Source organism: Musca autumnalis, unplaced genomic scaffold (assembly GCF_047663935.1).
Source record: "Musca autumnalis isolate F117 unplaced genomic scaffold, ASM4766393v1 scaffold_4, whole genome shotgun sequence".
NCBI classification, from domain to species: Eukaryota; Metazoa; Arthropoda; class Insecta; order Diptera; family Muscidae; genus Musca; species Musca autumnalis.
Genome location: NW_027411977.1, coordinates 195,056,475 through 195,080,552, shown reverse-complemented (window position 1 = coordinate 195,080,552; position 24,078 = coordinate 195,056,475). Strand labels below are relative to the sequence as shown.

The 24,078-nt window shown below is 34.6% G+C and overlaps 1 protein-coding gene across 2 annotated transcripts in view; it reads left to right on the top strand.

Annotated features, from left to right (window-relative positions):
• Positions 1–24,078, top strand: part of LOC141403914 (Ig-like and fibronectin type-III domain-containing protein 2) — an 890,607-nt gene that overhangs the window by 297,168 nt on the left and 569,361 nt on the right. The gene's annotated exons all lie outside the window — the stretch shown is intronic.

The window sequence follows — 24,078 nt, the reverse complement described above, 5'->3', positions numbered from 1 at the left end:
AATGTATTGTCAATAGGGGGTCAGTAGGGGAAATAATGGTCCGTTTTTTCTGGTGTGTTATTATGACAAAGATAATAAGGATAACAAGTATTACAGGGAGATTTCTTTGTGTTACTTTGTTCTGTTTTTTTGCAAATATTATTTTTTATGACGATTTTTTTTCTTTTTTGTTTCGTCATCAGCAGAATGATGAAAAGTTAAGAAAATTATGCCAACTTTTTGTACGTTATTCAATTTCTGTTAATTAAAGTTGAAAAAATACGTATTTCAGTGTTAGGAAATTTGCTAATTAAACTCAACATTGTAACATAATTGAAAGCCAAAGTTGATTGGAAGTTTTTTTCCCTTATTACTTTTAAGTTTTAAGAGATAGAAATGCTTGCAAACTGTTATACAGCGTTATCAAACATAACTTAGGGAGTCTAAACGGACAATTTTTAGAGCAAATATACGAATGCATCTGTGGTCTTCTTCTGTATATAGAAGACCTCAAAAGGTCTTTTTCTGTCTATAGAAGTCCTCAAAAGGTATTCTCATGTCTATAGAATACCTCCAGTTGTCTCCCAAGGGATCTTCTGCTGTCTATAGAAAACCTCAAAAGGTCGTCTTTGTCCATAGAATATTCAAGGTCTTCTCCTGTCTATAGAAGACCTCAAGAGGTATTCTGTTGTCTAATGAAGGCCCCAAGAAATCTTCTGCAGTCTATAGAAGACTTTAGAATGCATTTTTTGGTTATAGATGACCTCAAAACGTTTTCTGCAGTCTATAAACCAGTAAGGAAAGGATCAAAGTCGGGCGGGGCCGACTATATGATACCCTACACCACTGTGAATAGGTAAAATATATATGGGAGCTAAATCCAAATGTGAACAGATTACGAAACACCGTCACACATTACGAAACACCGTCACACATTCCAAATTTCATCAAAATTAGACCTACATAGCGTCTTGGGTGCATCAAATACCTTAAATCGGACGAAAATATATATGGGAGCTATATCCAAATCTGAACCGATTTCGATAAAATTTGGCACTCTTATTTCTAGACCAAATTCCGTCACACATTCCATATTTCATTGAGATCGGACATATATAACGTGTTTCGTGCACCAAATACCAAAAATCGGCCAAATATATATATGGGAGCTATATCCAAATCTGAACCGATTTTGATATAATTTGGCACACTTATTTCTAGACCAAATTCCATCACACATTCCAAATTTCATTGAGATCGGGCATATATAACGTCCTTCGTGCACCAAATATCTAAAATCGGCCGATAAATTAATATGGGAGCTATATCCAAATCTGAACCGATTTTGATATAATTTGGCACATTGTAGACGTACTTCCATCACACATTCCAAATTTCATCAAAATTATACAGATACAGCGTGTTTGGTGCATCAAATACCTCAAATCGGCCGAAAATATACACTAGCGGTCATCTGAATAGGTTTGAATTTTTTTCTTTTTATATGTTAAGGTATCTTCTGACGTGTTCGTATTGCAGATCCATACTATTTAGTTTTTGAGAGTCCTATACTATGCCAACATTCTCAAGAAAAAACTTGACGGTGTTGCCATATTTTCAGAAAATATACCAATTATAATAAAAAATGTACAAAAAAGTGTCCAATTTTTGCGATCATCAGAATAGGTTTGAATCAAATAAAATTGAAAAATTGTACTACCCAAGCAAATATTGCGCAGATTTTTGGTTTGGTTTAGTAAAATGGAACATTCTGATAAATCCTACAACAAATTTGACCCGCTTTATTTGGAACGTGGGTTCAATTCTCAACATGGAAAAGTTACCAAGAACTTTCAGATAAAATCAAGAAATATTCAAACAAAAGCGTTTTATAAACTAGCTTTAAATTACTTTTTGAGTTCGTTAGATCTCTTCTGAGCTTCGAAAATTGTCTTAAAGCAAATACCAAGTGTAGCCACATTATTAGGATCGATAAAATAGAAATGTCATTGAAAATAGTTGGTATTTTAGTTCAAGTTTCATTTTTTAACTATCCTTGCGGTACAAATTTAAGTATTATGATGCTCACAAATCCACCATAGTTGACCACATGTATCATAAATGTTCGAAAATTGGTCTGGAAGAATGTTTCTTCGACGACAATAAAGTAAAAAATTGTAATTCAAATTTAAGTCAAAGGGGCATGATATCGCCGACTTTTATAGTGCTGTAATACCTATATAGTCAGGTCAAAAAGTTTTTTTCTGATCGCAATTCATAAAACAAACTCGAATAAATACAAAAGAATGGACTACTGAGGTTATACAGCACTATAAAAGTCGGCGATATCATGCCCCTTTGACTTAAATTTGAATTACAATTTTGTACTTTATTGTCGTCGAAGAAACATTCTTCCAGACCAATTTTCGAACATTTATGATACATGTGGTCAACTATGGTGGATTTGTGAGCATCATAATACTTAAATTTGTACCGCAAGGATAGTTAAAAAATGAAACTTGAACTAAAATACCAACTATTTTCAATGACCTTTCTATTTTATCGATCCTAATAATGTGGCTACACTTGGTATTTGCTTTATGACAATTATCGAAGCTCAGAAGAGATCTAACGAAATCAAAAAGTCATTTAAAGCAAGTTTATAAAACATTTTTGTTTGAATATTTCTTGATTTTATCTGAAAGTTCTTGGTAATTTTTCCATGTTGAGAATTGAACCCACGTTCCAAATAAAGCGGGTCAAATTTGTTTTAGGATTTATCAGAATGTTCCATTTTACTAAACTAAACCAAAAATCTGCGCAATATTTGCTTGGGTAGTACAATTTTTCAATTTTATTTGATTCAAACCTATTCTGATGATCGCAAAAATTGGACACTTTTTTGTACATTTTTTATTATAATTGGTATATTTTCCGAAAATATGGCAACACCGTCAAGTTTTTTCTTGGGAATGTTGGCATAGTATAGGACTCTCAAAAACTAAATAGTATGGATCTGCAATACGAACACATCAGAAGATAACTTAACACATAAAAAGAAAAAATTTCAAACCTATTCAGATGACCGCTAGTGTATATGGGAGCTATATCCAAATCTGAACCGATTTTCAACAATAGCGTTCTTCATTAGGCTAAAAAAATGATATTCCCCAATTTTCAGCCAAATCGAACAATAAATGCGACCTGTACGTTGCGAACGGACGGACGGACATGCATAAATCGACTCAAAAAGTGATTCTACGCATATCCCTAGAAGGAACTATGGGTCTATCTCTTTTCCTTAGGCATGTTACATACAAATACACTAACACATAATACCCTTACCACAGGGTGGTGTAGGGTATAAAAACCTCAGAAGTCTTCTCTGTCTATAGAATATCCTAAAATTGATTTTTTTGTCTATAGAAGACCGCCAGAGTCCTCTTTTCTGACCTCAAGAGGTATTCTGTAGTCTATTGAAGACCCTAAGGAACCTTCTGCAGTCTGTAGAAGACTTTAAAATGTATTTGTGGGTTATAGACAGGGTTTCGGAGTCGGAGTCGGAGTCTACGAGTCGGAGTCGAGCAATTTTGCTGGAGTCGGAGTCTGAGTCGAAAAAAATAACTCGACTCCGGGCTAAATTTTTTCCACGTTATACAAGTATAACATAAAATTTTGAACAAGAACATTTTTTTTAAAAATCATTTTTATGTTGTTGGCGTTTTTTTATTGTTGGACTGCAGAATTTTACATCTTTGTGTTTATTTCAGCTTGAGTCCATATTTTGTTGTAATTCAATTGTTTGAATAACAACAAAATATTTTAAAGTGGATATGAAATTGATTGTTGCGGGCGAAGGGAAGGGAATACTATAGTTTCAGTTGTCACCAAACAACTTCATCAGTTCCCTTTTTCGCCGACTCTGTATCGATAAACAGGTCAATAAAGCCATCTAGCAAATTAAATAAAATGAGAAATTTGCTGTATGGCCCTAAAGCTGTTTACCCTACAATTTGAGTCGAACTAAAGAATTTCATATCCACCACTGTTTTTATGTCGTCTTTGCTTCGCAAAGAATACGAACATAGGAGTGTTGCTTCAATAAGCGGGGGTAAAAACAACAATAAAGTTGTTTTTGCATTACGCATTGGTCAACAAGGCCGTGCTGATGCCTATTATTGTTGTTGGCGTTTTTTATTGTTGGACTGCAGAATTTTACATCTTTGAGTTTATTTCAACTTGAGTCCATATTTTGTTGTAATTCAATTGTTTGAATAACAACAAAATATTTTAAAGTGGATATGAAATTGATTAGGTGATTGTTGATCCAATTGATTCTTTACATTTTTGCAAACAAAAGTAAAGTTCTATGACCTTTAACCTCTTTCGTCAGAAGTCTTACTGCTCTTCTCACAAAGGTCTATTGGTATTCTCATCCAGTTTTTATGAGAAGTCATCCTTGTCTTCTCTTAAAGACAGTGTGGTCTCTATGGGAAATCTTACTGAATACTCTGTGGCACAAAATGGAATTTAAGATCTAGGGGTGGATAAATTCTTTTTCGGAATGAAAGCCCCCAATTGAGAACCCTAAAGGATCCCATAGCTGAAATTTCTGAGTTATGACATAATGAATTTTTTTAATTGACCACCATCCATCATTGAGAAAATAGCTTTACATCTCTGTTTGGAGACATTGTTTCATCATTTTTAGGTGACATGTTTTCAGTGAGGAACCTTTTTTCTATATAGACGATGAGGGCTTTAGATGTAGACATTCAAATAACCGGATCTGTCCGCCAGTAACAGATATAGTTCATATGTATCCAAGTTTTCTACACAATCACATACGTAATTCAATGAAATATATAATCATAGTTTTCATCAGAAAGGATCGGGTAAAATGATAAAGAAGTGAAAACATGGCAATATCGATTTCTTGTCCTAGTGGTCCGACCCTACATAAAATTTTCTTAGCAACATTTTTGTAGATTATTTTCATGCACGAAATCTCATCGTGTGCTAATTTTTCAGTTCCAGAAAACTTCCATTTGCCTACGTACTGGGTAGAATACACACTATATCTCAAATATTTCCACACCAATGTTCAAAATGTGAGCGCTGAATTTTAGTTTAAGGGGTGATCCCTACTTATAAACTTCAGAAAAAAATTAGAATGTATAAATATCATAGAATAGGTAGTCAAATGTTTAAGTCGATCGGAACAATATTGCCTTTGTGTGAGCGTTGGATGGGAACAATTTATTTTATTTTGTATGCAGCATATAAACTATGTTTTTCTCGAAATCGGCAACAAAAATATGTGACAATTGGTTTATTAGTTTTCAAGCTAAAGTTGGCACCCCACAATGCTTTAATAAAAACAGGGTTTCTAGACGTCCTCAAAAATTCGTAATATTTTTCTCATTCAGATGAAGAAAACAAAACTGGCAAAAAGTTACGCAGTTTTCTCGAAAAAAAAAAATCAAGAAAAATGGCTTTTATTGAGCTTTACAACTGGGGGGTCTCCTTTTGAGGCTAAGTACACTAAAATGTTGGCTTTAGGGTGTTCAAAACCGAAACCGGTTAACCGGTTAACCGGTTTTGAGTTACAAAACTAAGGACTTGTCGAATTTAAGGTTGTAAAGGGTAACGATAACAGAGTACATTTTGATTCCGGCACGATAATTTGAGGTTCTCACTGCAAGAAGGAGAATCCAGACTTAATAAAATGTAAATTTAATTCCTTTCTTACACAATCGTATATTTGTAAGGGCTTTTACTATTCTTAGAGCACAATTTCTGACTTATGTTTGCTGTCTCCACTTTAAGGTTGAATGTTAAATAACAAGGATATTATCAGATAATTATATAATAAAGAATTAGTTATACTTAATTTACCCCTTGCCGCACATTTTTAATCAAATAGTTATCAATTATGAGCAGTTTTGTACCTATTTTACAAAACCGGTTTAAACCGGTTAACCGGTTTTGAAAATTTTTGAAAACCGAAAACCGGTTTTTGAAAAAACTGAAAATTTCGGTTAACCGAAAACCGTTTTGTTTCGAAAAACCGGGTTTTTGGACACCCTAGTTGGCTTACATCCAGTTTGGTTATGAATTGCCTATAATTGTTTTGCATGTAGTCCTTATGATTTGTATTGCTCCTTTATCTTCCCATATATTGAAAGCTTAACGATTTTCTCACGCGGAAGAATTCCCTCCAGAATATACTCATGCAAAAAAGGTAAACCGACAAAAACGTTCTAACTTTGCTATTTTTCAACGTAAGATTCGGCAGAAACAATATTGATATGTTCGGATGTATTCGAACACGCAGAAAAATTTATGTTAGAAATATGTTTGGATCCAAACAAATATATCTTTGGGACCGGTCGCAAACAAATATATGTTTGGATCCAAACATAATATGTTTGGGTCCAAACAAATATATGTTTGCAACATTTTGTAACATATCTCAATTTGATATGTTTGGGTAAAACATACTTTTTATGTTAGAACATTTTTTTCATGGGTGGAGAGAGGATGTTTGTCAACGAGAGTAATAACAGTGCTCTCGCGGCTGTGGAATGCTGCTTTATAATAAAGAGTTGTGTGTATTGTATAATAGCAGACGTAGAGGCGAAGAAGGGGGCTTTGGTGGCATGTATGCGTCAAACTCGTGTGTTTCTTGTTTTGTTGTTGTTAACCAACGAAGAAGAAAAGATAAAATGATATGAATTATATTTTTTTTCTTTCTTCAGTGTTTTAGTTGCCTTTGTAGAGTCAAGACGGTAAAGTGAGTGAATAAATCAGTGTTTTGTGTTTTCTTAAAGAAATTGCGTTTTTAGTAAATTAAATGCCCAATACATTTTATAATTGAATCGGAAAGTTGAATGGAATTATTTTATTGGACAAGGAAGAAATCGCATTTAACATTGGTAATTACATACATACTTATGTATATTTGGAATATGGCATATCCATATTTATTTATTACATTACATAATCATTTGATTCTAGATGCCGATTCCCCGCTGATGATTTCAACTAAGAGGACAATTTGTTTTATTTCACAACTAAGGAGAAGCGTTCAACTACGTTTCTATATAGTATTTTTCCTTTTTAAAAGTGTGACTACAAATTATTTCAATCAGTTTTTCTTTTATTAAAGTGTGTTATGTATTTCTTTGGAATTTTGTATGTACCTATGTGTTTGTTGTTCTTTTGCCTTTTAATAAAAAACCACAACATTTGTGTGTATACTATAGAGATAGCCAGTGAGCTCTTACTGAGAGCAAGTGAGCACACATTTTAAAGTGTTTTACATTGAATTTTACGCTCCCTTGCTCTCAGTAAGCGCCCACTGGTGCATGTGTTTGTTTTTTTTGTGCCTTTTGGGTTTGTATTTTTTTGCACCCAAACATAAAATTGTTTCCACCCAAACATATCTTTGTTTGCACCCAAACATAAATATCTTTGCACCCAAACATATATATGTTTGCACCCAAACATATATTTATTTCCACCCAAACATATATATGTTTGCAGACCCAAACATATATTACGTTTGGGACTGTTGCAAACATATATATGTTTGCTGCAAAATATGTTTGGGACATATGTTAGAGAGGCCGATTTTTTTTTGCGTGAACGAATGTCCTTTCTAACGGATATGTAAGGAAAAACTAACACTTTAGCCTATATAGGCCAAAATATAGGAAAAAGTTAACAATTTGTGCAAATTTTATTCATTTTTAGTAGGAATTTACTCTCGGAGTCGACCCGGAGTCGGAGTCGGAGCCGGAGTCGTGAAAAAAACTCGTCTGGAGTCGGAGTCGGAGTCGAGCCAAAAATACCTCGACTCCGAAACCCTGGTTATAGATGACCTCAAAAGTTCTTCTGTCTATAGAAAACCGTCAGAGTTAATCTCCTGTCTATAGAAGACCTCAAGAGTTACTCTGTTGTCTATTGAAGACCCCAATAAATCTTCTGCCGTCTATATAATACTTTAAAATAAATTTTTTTTGTTATAGAAGACCTAAAAAGGTATACTCTTGCCTATAGAAGACCTCCAGTTGTATATTGAGGACCCCAAGGGGTCTGTGCTGGCTATGAAAACCCTTAAAAGGTCTTCTCTGTTTGTAAAATACCATAAAAGGTCTTTTTCTGGTTATAGAAGATCTTAAAGGGTTTCCTTCCGTGTATAGTCTATAGAAGACCAGAATATGTCTTTTGCTGTCTATACAAGACCTAAAGATGTCTTCTGTTGTCTATAGAGTATCTGAATAGGTCTTCAAGAGGTATTCTGTTGTCTATAGAAACCCTCAACAAGTCTTCTGTTGTCTATAGAAAGGTTCAAGACGTCTTCTGTTGTCTACAGAAGACCTAGAGGTCAATAGAAGACCTCAAGAGGTCATCTGTCTATGGGTGACGTAGGGTGTGAAAGATAACAAAGAACGGTTCTGTCTATACAAGGCCTCAAAAGGTTGTCTCCTGTCTATACTCCAATTGTCTATTGACGACTCAAAGGGGCGTTTATATAATTGTTCCACAAACATCCCAGACGGGACTGGGCAGACTTTTCTCATATCAATGAGTGCACCCCGACACATATTAGCTCAATGATATGGGACCTACTGTTTATCGCCGAGTCCGAACGGCGTGTCTTACGACACCACTTTATAGAGAAGTTTTACAAGGCTGAAATACTCAGGAAATGTCGCCAACATTACTGAGGGGTATTTTGCCACCGTTAAAATTTTTGATGCTGCCTGGCCGGGGAATCGAACCCTTCTGTGTGCAAGGCGGGTGTGCATACCATTGCACCACGGTGGCACCAAGAGGCGTTTGCTGTCTATAAAATACCTCAAAAGGCATTAGCATGACAATGCTCAGGACTTACTTTTTCCATCTTTCATTTCAAGAGAGAGCTCTGACTTGCCTGTTGTGTCACCTTGATGAACAGCCTTCGGTAGTGTTAGCGTGTGCACAAAGCAAAGAAGAAGCAAAACAAACCCCCTATAAAGTTTAAGAACTTCCGCAATACAATGACGGGTAGCCCAGACATATATTTTACAAATGACCAGTGTCCTGCCCATGACAGTATATCCGATGACAACTAGATAAAAACAGGAGAAAACAAGTTGGTCACGTTGTGATAGATGGATGACATTCATCAAGCGTGCCGGATGTGTGATAGAGAACACGCTTTGACTCGGATCAGTACCTTGTTATACCCTTGGTCTTTAGACAAACCTGGGTATATGCACTTTCATATGTGCAAAATGTGTCTCATAGAAATTATGGTTTTCGACCTCATGTTTGTTTGAACGAAATCCGTTTCAGACAATTTGGAGGCGATTTAGCCATGCCCGTCCGTCTGTCTGGCTGGAGCGAACGATAACTCTCGAACAGATAACCCGATTTGGTTTCAAATTTGACCTTGGTAATATTTTGTCCAAACTTAGTTTAAATTCGAAGATGGGCAATATCGGTCCACACTCTCCGCTACCACCCCCCAAAAGTTAAAAAAAATCACTAAAATTGTACGCTGTGTATTTGTTGAATGGATCGGCCGGTTTGATCCAAACATTTGGGTTCATACTATTTTGTTCTGTCTTCTCCTTAGAGTATCTCCTCCACAAAAGTTCAACATTTTTGTTTAATTGCAGTTTAGGTCATGTTTGAAGACCCTTTGGAAATCTTTGCCGATGCTGTTCCCTTTGATCCTGTTTACAGCGATATTATGTTCTTCGTGTCCAAGTCTATGCTTCCTGACATATTGTCCCAAAAGCTCTAAGTTATACGTCGACCAACTGAAAGGACAACACTTACATTTTTTTCGGTCGGAAATTTAATACTTCCAAAAAGGTCCGAAAAATAATTATTGGGAAAAATGATTTTGGTTGCATAGCCGGTATTATCCATTTTTCAAATTACACAAGCTGGAGGTATTTTTCTGTCGACAAAGCCGATTGATACCTTTTTACTTGTTGCAGCAAAGGTACGTACCAGAGATTGGCTTTGAGTGTGATTGTGTATGACTGAACACTAGTACCAAAAATCGATTCAAGTCAATCAGACGGTCGGTTGTATGTATTAATTGAGTCGCTCACAAAAAAAAAAAAAATAAATAAATAAAAAAAACTGAGTTACAGTGTTTTATTTTTGAATGCACTAAAACTAGAAAAGGAAGTAGAGGATAGTGGTGATGGTTGGAAGAAATTTGGAAAAACTGTTCACGTGTTCAGGTTGCGCTGTCCCAGCCACTTCAGATTTCTGATTATGTTGTAGATTAGAGCAGATACCACAGTTGAATAGAAGGTTAGACATGGTGGAAAGTGAACACCCAATAAACTATGCCGCCTTCAAGCCAGAGCTATACATCGACACAGGAGGTGCTCGATCGTCTCCGTCTCCTTCTCAACCTCACAGAGTCTGCAGTAGTCAGTGACGTCATCGTCCCATTTGATGGTGAAAGCCCTGATATACCAGTGTCCAGTAATAACTCCCATCATAACTCTAACTTCAGCTTTACTCAGGCTCAACAGAGAGTTCGTTCTTTTGTCTGACAGAGTTGGCCAGATGAATCTTGACACAATGCACCTAGGTTCATTATGCTATAGTTCACTGGCTCTTTAGTCAGAGAACGTCTTAATATTTTGGAAAAAGTGTCAAATAAGTTATTTGATGGAGTCAGCGATTTGCTAGATCTAGATTTCAGCCTGGAAAACACTACAGTTGCAATCTAAAGTGTACTCAAGGCCTAGCCTTTCACAGTAGACGCCAGTCCCAGTACCTTCTTTTATCTTGGAACCGTCTGTATAAAAAGCCAGACCGTCCAGAGGGGGGTTACTGCGGTTCCAGTTGTCTCTACTAGGAGTAACGACATCTATATCGTCAAATCTCAGTACTGATGACCAACTAAAATAGCGAATAGGCGCGATAACTACAAAAAAAGCCAACATAGATTGCTTCTCCTAGATCCTGTTATTACCACAATGGTATCAGGTTTCTTGTTCTAGGGGAAACAAATTCTGTCCGAGATATGGCTCTCTACAAGTGGATTCTTAAGACACGCCGTTCGGACACAGATATAAAAAGTCGGTCATATATCTTCGAGCAAATATAAATCGGGGTGCACTAATTTATATGAGAGAAATCTCCCTTGTCCATTCGTGCAAAAAGCTCCAATATAAATATGCTTTTTCTTTAATTTTACTGGCCATTGAAAAAATACAAATGTATATAAGAGTGTATCACTTGACATATTGCCAATGGCCACCAAACAGATTGTTTTATTTTGTCATACATTATCCTGTATCCTTATAAGTATGCATGTACTGTAATGTAATGTTCCTTTGAAAATGCTAATGAGATTTATAAACGTTTCACATGGTTGGCAAATTAATTTGATTTCATTATATGCTCGCCTTTGGAGGAAGGTATTTTGTTCTTCACACTCTTTGTTTCTCGCCGCAACTTGATTGTTTTCTCTCACTTTCTTTTGACTTGTGGCTTCCACTTGGTTGCCTTGGCATCAAACCATATTTGTATTGTAATTTTCGATGCCGTTTTAATTAGGTTTTTTTCTTCTTCTACTTCTTTTCATTGCCCATTCTCTTTGACGTTTTTGTGGCATTTGTGTTTGATTTGATTTGTGAGGCAAACAATAGAATTCTATTAATTAAATTCACTGTTTGTCCTTTTAATCTGTGTGTGTGTGTGATTAAATAAAAATATTTCTTATCTTTGTGGAAAATGAAAAAAACTCCGAGTTTGAATTTTATCTCATTTCATGTGTATTCTTTTGTCAAGGCTGCATCTAATTTCTTTGCTTTCTTGCAAATTAAAAGAATGAAAATGATGATGAGGAATTTGTTATTTCAAGTAGGTGTGTGTGTGTGATTGTAATAAATTTGTCGCCCTTCCGTGATAGTAGCCACAAATTGTGGTGGAGTATGGCAGTTGCCAGAAAGAAAAAACACCTTGCGGCAAAAGGAGTTTGAGTGACTTTCAAAGCTGTTACATATCTCCTGGTATATTTCAAGATTAAAATCTCTTCAATGTTTTGTTCTTTTATGTGTGTGTGTTGAACACACATTGAACATTGTTTGAGAGTGAGCTATTTGGATTGTTGTCGAGTGTTTTTAATTCACCTATGTATGTGTAAGTATCTCCTTTACTCCAGCTGTTGTGGCAATAGCAATTAAACATGTAAACATAAAAGCCACTAATGATGCCGATATCAAGCCAACAAACAGTGGCTGACTGTTGTTTTACCAATACATTTACAAAATAAACAAACAAAGCGTTTTCACACAGACCTGCAAACGCATACTAATGATACTATACCAGGATGTTTTGAAATGAACAAATACAGTGGATTCCATTTAATATAAATTAAAGAGTATTTTTCCAATGGCTACCTAACTCGTGGATTTTTAAAGAATATTTTAACAAAGACTACCTAACTCGTAGAATTTTGAAGATTATTTTTCCAAAGACTACCTAAGTCGTGGATTTTAAAGAATATTTTTCCTATGACTACCTAACTCGTGGATTTTTTAAGAATATTTTTCCGAATACTACCTAACTCGGTGATTTTTAAAGAATATTTTCCCAAGGACTACCTAACTTGTGAATTTTTAAAGAATTTTTTTTTTCCAATGGCTACCTAACTCGTGGATTTTTAAAGATATTTTTCCAAAGACTACCTAACTCGTGGATTTTTAAAGAGTTTTTCCAAAGACTACCTAACTCGTGGATGTTCAAAGATATTTTTCCAAAGACTACATAACTCGTGGATTTTTAAAGAAAAAATTTTTCAAAAATTACTTATCTCATGGATTTTCTAAAGATTATCTTTCAAAAGACTACCTAACTCAAAAACCTACCTAGCTCGTGGATTTTTAAAGAATATTTTTTCAAAAGCCTACCTACCTAAGCCTACCTAGCTCGTGGATTTTTAAAGAATATTTTTCAAAAGCCTACCTACCTAAGCCTACCTAGCTCGTGGATTTTTAAAGAATATTTTTTTCAAAAGCCTACCTACCTAAGCCTAAATAGCTCGTGGATTTTTAAAGAATATTTTTTCAAAAGCCTACCTACCTAAGCCTACCTAGCTCGTGGATTTTTAAAGAATATTTTTTCAAAAGCCTACCTAGCTCGTGGATTTTTAAAGAATATTTTTTCAAAAGCTTACCTACCTAAGCCTACCTAGCTCGTGGATTTTTAAAGAATATTTTTTAAAAGCCTACCTAGCTCGTGGATTTTTAAAGAATATTTTTTAAAAGCCTACTTAGCTCGTGGATTTTTAAAGAATATTTTTTCAAAAGCCTACCTACCTAAGCCTACCTAGCTCGTGGATTTTTAAAGAATATTTTTTCAAAAGCCTACCTACCTAAGCCTACCTAGCTCGTGGATTTTTAAAGAATATTTTTTCAAAAGCCTACCTACCTAAGCCTACCTAGCTCGTGGATTTTTAAAGAATAATTTTTCGAAAGCCTGCCTACCTAAGCCTACCTAGCTCGTGGATTTTTAAAGAATATTTTTTCGAAAGCCTGCCTACCTAAGCCTACCTAGCTCGTGGATTTTTAAAGAATATTTTTTCAAAAGCCTACCTACCTAAGCCTATCTAGCTCGTGGATTTTTAAAGAATATTTTTTCAAAAGCCTACCTACCTAAGCCTACCTAGCTCGTGGATTTTTAAAGAATATTTTTTCAAAAGCCTAACTAGCTCGTGGATTTTTAAAGAATATTTTTCCAAAGACTACCTAACTCGTGGATTTTTAAAGAATATTTTTCCAAAGACTACCTAACTCGTGGATTTTTAAAGAATATTTTCCCAAAGACTACCTAACTCGTGGATTTTTAAAGAATATTTTTCCAAAGACTACCTAACTCGTGGATTTTTAAAGAATATTTTTCCAAAGACTACCTAACTCGTGGATTTTTAAAGAATATTTTTCGAAAGACTACCTAACTCGTGGATTTTTAAAGAATATTTTTCCAAAGACTACCTAACTCGTGGATTTTTAAAGAATATTTTTCCAAAGACTACCTAACTCGTGGATTTTTAAATAATAGTTTTCCAAAGAATAACTAACCCATGGATTTTCAAAGAATATTTTTCCAAAGACTAACTAACCCGTGGATTTTTAAAGAATATTTTTCCAAAAACTACCAACTCTTGGATTTTTAAAGAATATTTTTCCAAAGACTACCTAACTCGTGGATTTTTAAAGAATATTTTTCCAAAGACTACCTAACTCGTGGATTTTTAAAGAATATTTTTCCAAAGACTGCCTAACTCGTGGATTTTTAAAGAATATTTTTCCAAAGACTACCTATCTTGTGGATTTTTAAAGAATATTTTTTCCAAAGACTACCTAACTCGTGGATTTTTAAAGAATATCTTTTCCAAAGACTACCTAACTCGTGGATTTTTAAAGAATATTTTTTCCAAAGACTACCTAACTCGTGGATTTTTAAAGGATATTTTTCCAAAGACTACCTAACTCGTGGATTTTTAAAGAATATTTTTCCAAAGACTACCTAACTCGTGGATTTTTAAAGAATATTTTTCCAAAGACTACCTAACTCGTGGATTTTTAAAGAATATTTTTCCAAAGACTACCTAACTCGTGGATTTTTAAAGAATATTTTTCCAAAGACTACCTAACTCGTGGATTTTTAAAGAATATTTTTCCAAAGACTACCTAACTCGTGGATTTTTAAAGAATATTTTTCCAAAGACTACCTAACTCGTGGATTTTTAAAGAATATTTTTCCAAAGACTACCTAACTCGTGGATTTTTAAAGAATATTTTTCCAAAGACTACGTAACTAGTGGATTTTTATATTTTTCCGTGCCTACCTACCTTGTGGATTTTTAAACGATATTTTTCCCGTGTACTTTTAAAGAATATTTTTCAGTGTCTACATATCTCGTGAATTTTAAAAGAATATTTGTCCGTGTTTACCTACCTCGTGGAATTTTAATTGCTGTCCTCAAAGCAATCTAATTTAACCGGAATACTAAGTTTGAATTATGTTATAAATCTCCCCTATGCAACTTTTCTCAAATTACCCCTCGTAATCCAATTTAATTAAATTTGTACTCTTCCAAAGAATTTCTAACTAAATAATACCAATTACTTATAAAATTTAACTAATCAATGTCCATTACATTGATTATAGAATCGTCGGTCTCCATCGCTCTCCCTCACTTTTTTCCTCCTAACCATTTAGTCTGTATCCTTATTATTTATAATAAGCTAGTTTTAAATTCTTGTGAAATGTTGTCATCAGACTGTGTCAATGTCCCTTCAGTGTTGTGACATATTCAGCAGAAATATAACAAGGACACTGAAGGACTGACTAACTACACAGTATTACTCTACGTCACTCACATTATAAGTATGGCATAGACATGAACAGCAAATAACGAGAAGAAAAGAAAAGCAGAATATCACAAAAGGAGGGAACAAATCTTAAAAGAAATTTGCCAGCTCTATTAAAGAAACTCTGTAAAGTGACGCCAGCCAGCATCGTCGTCAGGATAAACCAAAGATGTGCAGAACATAATACGATGGATATCTCAAAGATATTGTGTTGGATGTATTTAATCTAATAAAAGCTTTATATCCAATGAGATGCCACAGAGCCATTACCATCATTGCCTTAACCATTAGCCTCGGTCATGTAATACCAAAGTATAAAATTTGAAATCATTCAATGAGGGGAGGGAAACAAACATTTTCCATCCAAAGGATGAGATGAAAATAATAGAAGCGTGAAGTATAAGAGAATATTTTCAATTATGTATAGTTTGACCAATTGACAAAATGCGAAATATTAGAGTGGGTTGGGCATTTTTGTGTTGGGAGAAAATACTACGACAAAAAACTTCTGCCCATATAGTTCTTGGGTCGTAAGACCTTTCTTTGTCCGCTCTTCGATCTTCATGTTCCAACTCATGCAATGGTAGTTGCTTATTCAAGGATATTCAGTTTTGAAGGATTATTTAAAAATATATTTTCCATGACCACATATGTCGTGATTTTTTTTAAAGAGTATCTTTTCAACGCCTGGATTTTTTCAAAGAATACTTACATCATGGGGTTTTAAAGAATATTTTGTTCAATGGTTACTTACCTCGTGGATTTTTCAAAGAATATTTTTTTTAAAGATTTCTTACTTCGTGGGGCTTTTAAATGATATTTTTCAATGGTTACTTACCTTGTGGAGTTGTTAAAGAATATTTTTTTAATGATTACTTACCTCATGGATTTTCTAAAGAATATTTTTTTAAATGGTTACTTACCTCGTGGATTTTTTAAAGAAGTTTCTGTTAAATGATTATTTACTTCGTGGAGTTTTAAAGATTTTTTTCAATGATTTCTTACATTTTGAATTTTTAACGAATATTTTTTCATATGATTACTTACCTACTGGATTTTAAAAAATATTATTTCAGTGATTATTTACCTCCTGGTTTTTTTAAAGAATATTTTTTCAAATGATTACTTACCGCGTACATTTTTTAAAGAAAGTTTTTTTTCAAATGATTTCTTACCTCGGGGATTTTTAAAAGAAAGTCTTTTTTCAAAAAATTATTTACCTCGTTGATTTTTTAAAGAATATTTTTTCAAATGATTACTCGTGGATTTTTTAAAGAATATTTTTCAAATGATTGCTTGCCTCGTGGATTTCTTAAAGAATATTTTTTCAAATGATTGCTTGCCACGTGGATTTTTTAAAGAATATTTTCACAAATGACTACTTACCTCGTGGATTTTTTAAAGAATTTTTTCAATGATTACTTTCCTCGATGATTTTTTAAAGAATTTTTTCAATGATTACTTTCCTCGATGATTTTTTAAAGAATACTTTTTAAGTAATCTTGCCTCGGAGATTTTGTAAAGAATAATTTTTAAAGATTACTCCACTCCAAGATCCACGAGGTAATCTTTTAAAGAATATTTTGTTAATAATTACTTAACTCGTGGATTTTTTAAAGAATATTTTTCCAATGATTACTTACCTCGTGGATTTGTTAACAATATTTTTTTTTTCAAATGATTATATACCTCGTGGATTTTTGAAAGAATATTTTTGCATATGATTACTTGCCTCGTGGATTTGTTAAGGAATATTTTTCCAACGATTACTTACCTTGTGGATTTTTTTTTTCAATTGATTACTTACCTTGTGGATTTTTTTCAATTGATTACTTACCTTGTGGATTTTTTTTTTCAATTGATTACTTACTGCAGGGGCATCCCTTAAAAAAGGGATGACGGGCTTAACGACCCCGCTGACCCTATGTGAGTCCTTAGAGCGTCTGTTTCGGAGCGAGCGGCTCTAGGGTCAACGTCTGTACTCCCAGGTTAGGGACGGCTGTATTATACCTAAGGCGTCGGTTCCTCATGTCAGAGGCGGCCTTTTCGAACTACAATTGCCGGTCTGGAGGCAACAAGCTGGCAGCTCCAGCATCAGAATAGGATGCAATAGACCAATCACCTATTCATCTGAAAACTTCATGATTTACGAAACAGAAACAAATACAAATAATACTACGGATCAAAATCTGATGACGAAACCTGCTAAACGAAAAAGGACATGCTTTGCACAATGGAACGTTAGAACCCTAAACGATTGTACCCGGCTGTCTCAACTTGAGAAACAAATAGACAAATTTAACATCGACGTCATTGGGGTGAGTGAGACGAGATGGACGGACAGCAACCAAACAACTACTGCAAATGGCAACTTAATCATCCACAGTGGTCACATGAATAGGCACGAAAAAGGTGTGGGAATAATAATAGCCAAACGAATGAAAAATGCCTTTATATCATGGTGTCCCGTTAATGACAGGATCATAACTGCCCGATTAAGTAGTGCTATTAAAAAAAACTTACATCACAATCATACAATGCTATGCGCCTACGGAGGAAGCCGATGATACCGATAAGGACGTGTTCTATGAGCAATTGACAAAAATATGCAACTCTACAGCCAGAAAAGACGTAATGGTATTAATGGGCGACTTCAATGCGAAAGTAGGGTGCGCGAACATGGGGCTGCACCACGTCATGGGTACACATGGGCTAGGCATCAGGAATAACAACGGCGAGCGTTTACTGAATCTGTGCCAGACATTTGAGTTGATAATAGGTGGAACGATATTCCCACATAAGAATGTACACAAGTACACCTGGACCTCCCCTAATGGAAAGACTAGAAACCAAATAGATAACATTTGCATAAGTAAAAGATGGAGGACAAGTCTGTTAGATGTGCGTACAAAGAGAGGCGCGGACATCGATAGCGACCACGAATTGCTCACTGCGAAAATACAAATTAAACTAAGAGCCCACAGGAACTCGCACAAAATCAAAAAAACTAAACGATGGGACACTGGCAAACTCAAGCGGCCAGAAACATCAAAGGTAGAGTTGTATAGTTCACGAACGAACTAGTTCAATTGAACGATTCATTGAAAAGAGCGTACGAACTAGATCAGTCGATATAGTTCATTATAGTTCAGTAGTTCACTGAGCACTGACCGAAAGATAAAAGGACGCTCAACGAGGGAACGGTAAATTACATCATACATGTGCTTGTATACAAATGAACGAACTTTCAAGTGAACGAGTCGGAGCAGGTGAGCGGTAGAACGAAAAGACAGCTGACTGACAGAGCTTTTCTACGAACGATTGAACTACTGAACTAAAAGAACGACCTAGTTCGTTGAAAAGAGCTGAACTAAAAAGAGCGATCAGCTAAAAGAGCTAAAAAGCACAACTCTAATCAAAGGAATTCAGCACAAAGATGAAAGAACGTATCCTAAATAACATACCAGAAACGTGGGAAGAAACCGGAGCTTTAGTAAACGAAATTGCAATGGAAACACTTGGACTCATCCAAAAGTCAAACAGAAAACCATGGATAAGCGAAGAAACCTGGATTTTGATAAAACAAAGAAATGAACAGAAAGCGCGGGTGAACGAGGACAGTTCACAAAAACCTCAATACAACGCGATTGATAAAGCTGTTAAGCGATCGGCAAGAAAAGACTAGAGAAAGTATATGGAAAATTTGGCAAAAGAAGCAGAAGCCGCTGCGGGTGCAAACAACACAGGAGAATTGCATCAACTTATAAATAAAATCAACAATAAAAAACGAAATACACATCAACCAGTGCGGGACAGAGATGGAACTCTACTGACAACTCCAGAAGCGCAACTCAACAGATGGAGGGAATATTTTGAAGGACTTACGAATACCGAAGATGCTGACGAACCCACTGCGTTTGAAAATGTTAATGACACAGAAAGAAGCGAGGAAGTCAATGCTGAAGCCCCGACCAAAGAGGAAGTAATGATAGCTATTGCTAAACTAAAGAAAAATAAAGCAGCCGGAGAGGACAACATACCACCAGAACTACTCTTAGCGGACATTGAAGTGACCGCTAACATCATCCACTTCTACACCTCAAAATTTTGGAGCGAGGAATTCGTGGACGCTGCATGGGCAAAAGGAATAATTGTCAAAATTCCGAAAAAAGACGACCTTCGTACTTGCGAAAACTGGAGAGGAATCACACTGCTAAGCAGCGTATACAAAGTGCTTGCAACAGTAATCCTGACGAGACTAGCTAACGTCGAAGACAAGCTTAGAGATGAACAGGCTGGGTTTCGTACACACCGCAGCTGCCTAGACCAATCAAACACGTTAAGGGTAATTATCGAACAGTCTGCGGAGTGGCGGACAACCTTATACTTGCTCTTCGTCGACTTTAAAAAGGCCTTCGACACTATCAAAAGAGCAGCTATATGGAGATCGCTAGAAAAACGGGGTATTCCGAACAAATTAATAGCAACAATAAAGGCTATGTACGCCAACGCCGACTTACAAGTACTACATAATGGGACACTTAGTATCCCATTCAAAACAAACGTTGGTGTACGTCAAGGTTGTCCATTATCACCACTACTTTTTGCAATAGTGTTGGATGACATAATGTTAAAGGTGTGCCGGAAGAGGCGAGGCATAACATGGGGTCTGAATAGGCAGCTCGAGGACCTAGCATATGCAGATGATATCTGTCTACTGTCACACAAGGCCTGCGACATGCAGGACAAAATAAATGATCTAGTTCGACTAGCAAGAGAAGTTGGACTAGAAATCAACAAAAACAATCAAAACGTATGCAATGCGAATTAACAACCGCAACGACGATGCGATCAAAATTGCCAATCAACCGATTCCTTACGTTGAATCATTCTGCTATTTAGGAAGCATTGTGAACATAGCTGGCATTATCGATGAAGATGTCTCAAACAGACTTAATAAGGCAAGAAGCGCATTTGGTCGGCTGAGGAAAACGTGGAAAAACACACAGATAACAAAGCTTGCGTAAAATCTACATTGTTATATGGCAGCGAAACTTGGTTCTATAACGAGCAAATTATCATCAACAAATGTCTCCGAATCATATGTGGTATATTTTGGCCAAATACTATTTCTAATGAAAGCTTATGGAGATTAGCCGATGAAACACATATTGCAATGCAGATAAAATGAAATAAATGGAACTGGATTGGCCACACTTTGAGGAAGACGCATAATACAATCTCGAGAATGGCCCTAGATTGGAATCCGCAGGGCAGTAGAAGACCGGGTCGCCCAAAAATGTCCTGGAGAAGAACAGTTCTCAAGGAATTGGCAAATATCGATAAATCATTGGATTATATAAAAACAATTGTACATAATAGATCATTGTTTAAATGTATTGTTGATGCCCTATGTTCCCAAGGAAAAAAAAAATTACCTCGTGGATTTTTTTAAGAATATTTTTCAAATGATTACTTTCCTCGATGGTTTTTGCCTCAGGAATTTTTAAAGACTACTTTTTCAAATGATTACTTGCCTCGGGAATTTTTAAAGAATATATTTTAATGATTACTTACCTCGTGGATCTTTTAAAGAATATTTTTTTAATGATTACTTACCTCATGGATTTTTTAAAAAATATTTTTTAAATGATTACTTTCCTTATGGATTTTTTTAGGAATATATTTTTTTTAATGATTACATGCCTCGTGGATTTTTTAAAGAATATTTTTTAAATGATTACTTGCCTCGTGGAATTTTTAAAGAATATTTTTTTAAATTATTACTTGCCTCGTGGATTTTTAAAGAATATTTTTTTAATGATTTCTTGCCTCGTCCTTTCAGCTAAAGGAATATATATATATATATATATATATATATATATATATATATATATATATATATATATTTTGAAAATGCATCCTTCAGTTATAACCTAACTCGTAAAATAATTTTTCTATGGACGTTACATAACATAATTTCGTCTTAAATTCTTTTGTCGTCAACAAAATCAATTAGAATTAAAGAATATTAAATTTCTAACTTTAATATCTCCCCAAAAAAATTTTAATTGCAATCATTTACAAACAATCGCTGACGCAGTTTTCTCATTAAATTAGAATTTGTCTGCATTTCACAAAATTTTACCATAAATTATTCAAATTCCATTTAAATTGGCTTAAATTAAGGCATATTTACTTTAGTTTTATTTGTTTACAAAACTAAATTTGCATACTTTTAGGCATTTCTAATAAATTAAAATTTAATTAAAAACTAATTTAAAGAAATTCTTGATTTCAAATTGTTGGAAAGTTTCCTTCGACCAAAGGCAAGCGCTATGCAGTGCAGTACAACAAAAGTTAATAGGAATTCTTTTTTGTTTTTCCTCTTGCATTAAATGTCAATCAATTTGATTAGATGGAAATAAGGAAATTAAAGAAAGGGAGATGGAAATATGTATTGTAATTTAAGATAATAATTTTAGAACTAAATTTTCTTATTATTTCTGCAAATAAAATGTGCTCGCCTTTCTTCTCTATTTTATATATATAAAATGCATCCTTTTGTTATCACCTAAATCGTAAAATTATTTTTCTGTGGAAGTTATAAAACTTAACTTCTTCTTGAATTCTTTTGTCGTCAATAAAATCAATTAAAATTGAAGAATATTAAATTTAAAAACTTAAAAAACTCCCAAATGTATGATTTAAATTGAGAAAATCAAATCGCAATAATTTACAAACAATCACTGACGCATTTTTCTCATTAAATTAGAATTTGTCTGCATTTCACAAAATTTTACCATAAATTATTCAAATTCCATTTAAATTGGCTTAAATTAAGGCATATTTACTTTAGTTTTATTTGTTTACAAAACTAAATTTGCATACTTTTTGGCATTTCTAATAAATTAAAATTTAATAAAAAACTAATTTAAAGAAATTCTTGATTCCAAATTGTTGGAAAAGTTTCCTTCGACCAAAGGCAAGCGCTATGCAGTGCAGTACAACGAAAGTTAATAGGAATTCTCTTTTGTTTTTCCTCTTGCATTAAATGTCAATCAATTTGATTAGATGGAAATAAGGAAATTAAAGAAAGGAAGATGGAAACATGTATTGTAATTTAAGATAATAATTTTAGAGCTAAATTTTCTTATTATTTCTGCAAATAAAATTTGCTCGCCTTTCTTCTCTATTTGCAAAAGTCAATTAATATCCCCTCCACCTAGCTACATTATTTATTGCTTTATTGTACAAAAAGTTTCATCAAATTATATTGCATACTATTGTCTGTCTTCTTATTCGCTGCCAATACTGTTGCATATTTCTAGGAATATTTGCATAAATTACATTACAACAAATTGCTTTTAATTAAATGCAATTTTCATTTAATTGAGAAGGCATTTCAAAACTGTGCAAGGCAACGGGTGAAAGTGCAAAATAACTTCTGTTATCGAAGTTTAATATAATTAGCTGCTCAGAAGTTGAAAGGGGAGAAAAGAGTGCTGGTTAATTTGATAAAAAAAAACCTGCACTGTGGCATAGGTTAAAACGTTAAAACAAATACACCGCATCCGTAAAATATATAGTTTTGCTAAATGCAAAGGACCAAAGAGTGACATGTTTGAGACGAGCTGTGGCCTAAAAAATCCCTCCCGAAATTCTAAATTTTATGACTGGTGGTTTCGAAATGTTTTTTTTCTGGCAACGTCTCTGCCTCTTGCGCCATATTGTATCCACTTAACTTATATCCGATTGTTCTCGTTTCGTTTTCTGGATATTGAGAAAAAAACAGCAATGGTTATAGAAATCCAGTGAGCTCTCGAACTATTGGCGTATCAGAAAATTTGTAGTCGATGTAGTCTGGACTTATAGTTGTCCTATTACGACAGTACTATTTTTTCGGGGCAATTCCATACATCCTCAGATAATGGACCAAAAGCTCATAATAGTCCTGCTGGCACACAACTGAAATTACTGATGAGAATAATAACGTACGAATTGATTATCAGATTTGGCAAAAACTTTGTACATAGCTCCAAAAAGGTATCAAAATCATTTAAAAGGTTCGAGCATCATTTTAAAATGTTTACCAAATGCACTTCTTGTGACACTGTCGATGCGTTGCAGTATTTTTCGTGTTCAAGACCATGCTACCCGACTAAATGGTCCGAAAGCCCAAAAACTCCTACGATGACCAACTAAAATGACTGGTACACCCGATAACTATTGGAAGGATGGCCCAACTTTTGAACTGTAATGCTTAAAAGCTGTGGGGTACTCGTTTTTGATTACATTGAACTTATTTTATAGGTTAGGTTGAAAAGAGGGGCAAGTACTCGCCACATGTCCTGGTGGACACATAAGCCATGAAGTAGGCCTGTTGTGCGCTCTAGTCTAAGTTTTTTGAAGAAGGGGACTCTACTATAAATTAATTAAGGAACTCTGTTCCCTTAACAAAATCCCGTAATTGTTTTAGGCCGTCTACAATTACCTGATTAAGATCTGGTATTGTGTCGTTCCCTAAAAACTGGGATCTGATGTTTGCGAAAGCGGGGCATTTGCAGAGAAAATGCTCCAATGTTTCATCATCCTCTCCGCATGCCCTGCATACGCTGTTGTCTGCACAATTAATTTTTTGCAGATTGCTTGTAAACCCAGGTGACCTGTAAGAACACCTGTAAGTCTACTCAAC